This window comes from Lipotes vexillifer, unplaced genomic scaffold (assembly GCF_000442215.2).
Source record: "Lipotes vexillifer unplaced genomic scaffold, Lipotes_vexillifer_v1.1 scaffold591, whole genome shotgun sequence".
Taxonomy (NCBI): Eukaryota; Metazoa; Chordata; class Mammalia; order Artiodactyla; family Lipotidae; genus Lipotes; species Lipotes vexillifer.
Genome location: NW_006791954.1, coordinates 4,147,984 through 4,150,634, shown reverse-complemented (window position 1 = coordinate 4,150,634; position 2,651 = coordinate 4,147,984). Strand labels below are relative to the sequence as shown.

The 2,651-nt window shown below is 44.4% G+C and overlaps 1 pseudogene; it reads right to left on the bottom strand.

Moving 5' to 3' along the window:
- Window positions 1–297: 297 nt before the first annotated feature.
- Window positions 298–1,140, bottom strand: LOC103072976 (60S ribosomal protein L19-like; annotated as a pseudogene).
- Window positions 1,141–2,651: the final 1,511 nt, after the last annotated feature.

The following is a 2,651-nucleotide window of genomic DNA, read 5'->3' as shown; positions in this document are numbered from 1 at the left end:
AACTGTAAAAAATCCAGTTCCAGCAGGAGGTGGGAAGAGGCAGCGTTTGGGCTGACTCTAGGTTTCCACCTGTCAGCTTCTACCAGCGCCCAGAGGCTGAGGGATAGACCAAATGATTTTTCTAGCTCCTTCTGACTTAGCTGTCCATGATTTGGAGAGAAAGAGCAGTGGTAGAGTGAGGACTAAGTGTGAACTGGCATTTTTTCTTTTTTTTAAGCAGATAAAGGCTTGTTTTTTATTGAATGAGTAATCTGTGTAATTGCCGAGGCCACTATGAGAGAGAAGAGGGAGAGAACTTTATTTCTTGGTCTCTTCCTCCTTGGACAGAGTCTTGACGATTTCCTCCTTCTTGGCCTGGAGCCGCGCCTCACAGCACTTGCGGGCTTCCTTGGACTTAGACCTGCGGGCCTCAGCCTGGTCCCTGGGTAATGGAAGAGAGAAGACGGGTGAGCTGCTGGGGACACCAAGAGCTCCTGCTTCAACTAGCCAATAAGTCCCCACACTACCCTGACATTGATGGTAGGTGGTATGTGGGCATGTACAGGACAGAGCAGCATATACCTCTAATACAACAACTGTATTCTGGACAGACTGCATGTAAGTCAAGATTAGACATCAGCACGTTTTAAATGTCTCAGAACTTGCCCCTGTGACAGACACCAATTCCTAAAGAAACTTATGCCAGAAGCTTCTTGCGAGCCTTGTCTGCCTCCAGCTTGTGGATACGTTCCATAAGAATCCACTTGTTTTTGAACACATTACCCTTCACTTTCAGGTACAGGCTGTGATCACGTGGCGGTCAATCTTCTTAGAGTCACAGTATTTTCTGAGCAGCGGGCGCAGAATTCTCATCCTCCTCAACCAGGTTACCTTCTCGGGCATTCGAGCATTGGTAGCACCCTTTCTCTTACCTATGCCCATGTGCCTGCCCTTCCGGCGGGCCAAGGTGTATTTCCAGCATCAAGCCCAGGAATGGACTGTCACAGGCTTCCAGATGATCAGGCCATCTTTGATCAGCTTCCGGATCTGCTGATGGGAGTTGGCATTGGTAATTTCATTAGTCTCATTGGGGTCCAACCAGACCTTCTTTTTGCCACAGCAGAGGACACTGAAGCCAAGCCTTTTCTGAAGGCTGAGCATATACTCATGCCTGCGGCCGCAGCAGCAAAAAAGTGAACTACCATTTTTGATTCCACTTTGCTTTCCCTGAACCATGTCCCAGACACTGAGCCGGCCCAAGGTGTGTGTGTGTGTGTGTGTGTGTGTGTGTGTGTGTGTGTAAATGACCTATAGTTCCCCACCACACTAAAAGAAAATTAAAATGCTATTTCTCCCTTACTGCCCCCCGCCCCAGAATAGAGAGCTCACTTGTCATGGGACTCAACTTCCTCAGACCTCAACAGAGATACACTCAACTTCACATTTCCAAGGAGACCCTTGACCATTTATGCTCTGATAGACACCCAAAGGCTGAGTCCTCCCTTTCCTATTCTAGGTCCCAGGTCTGTGGGCAGATTGCTCATCGGCTCCATCCACTTCAGTCTTGAAGCAGCAAAGGGGAAACAATTTGAAGGGCATAAGCCGTATTGCCCCCTGCTTCATGACACTGATCTTCTAACCTATGAACCAAAGTTAGCTGTGAGGACCTGAAGTGACCCAGGCTGCTCCAGTGCTCTTCCTGCCTCTGACATCTCTCTTCCGGTTCTGCCTACACCCTCTTCCCAGCAACCTTCGTCAAGGTCTGAGAAAGCCTGGTGTACTAGAAAGAGCCCTACTGTCTTGAGTTCCAAGCTCTTCTTTGCTGTTTAACAGCATGTGATCGTGGGAAAATCATTTGCGATAAGCCTCAATTTTCCCCGTCTAGGAAATGGAAATAATAATAGGTGCCATGCCTGAAGGGTGAAGAAACTTAATAATTGTGATTATAAAACAACACTCAGGACACCAAGTAAAACAGGCTCTTTCACTAATTGCTAGTGAGTACAAAGTGGGATCACAAAGTGTTCCTTTTATAAAAAAATATTTTAATTTTATTGGCGTATACTTGACTTACAATGTTGTGTACAAAGTGTTCTTTAACAGGTGAATGGTTAAACTGCAGTACATCCATAGCATGAAATAAATAAAAGAAACAAACTACTGATACATTAAAAAACTTGGATGGATTTCCAGAGAAATATGCTGAGTGAAAAAATCCAATCCTAAAAAGTTACATAGTGTATGACTCCATTTTTCGAAAGAAAAAAGTTTAGAAGTGGAGGATAGATTAGTGGTTGCCAAGGGTTAAGAAGGGGGTGACGTAGGCGTGATTATAAAAGAGCAACGTGAAGAATCCTTGTGGTGTTGGGACTGTTCAGTATCTTGACTGTAGTGGCAGATGTAAGAATTTACACAGGTAACAATATTGCATAGAACTTAATATACACACATACACAGGTAAAACTGGGGAAATATGGATCGAACTAATGTCAGTATTCTGGTTGTGATGTCATACTATAGTTTTACAAAATGTTACTACTGGGTAAATGTGGGCAAAATGTACAAGGGATCTCTCTGTATTATTCTCTCTGTATTATTTCTTACAACTGCATGTGAATCTACAATTATCTCAATTTTTTTTTTTTTTTTTTTGCGGTACGCGGGCCTCTCAC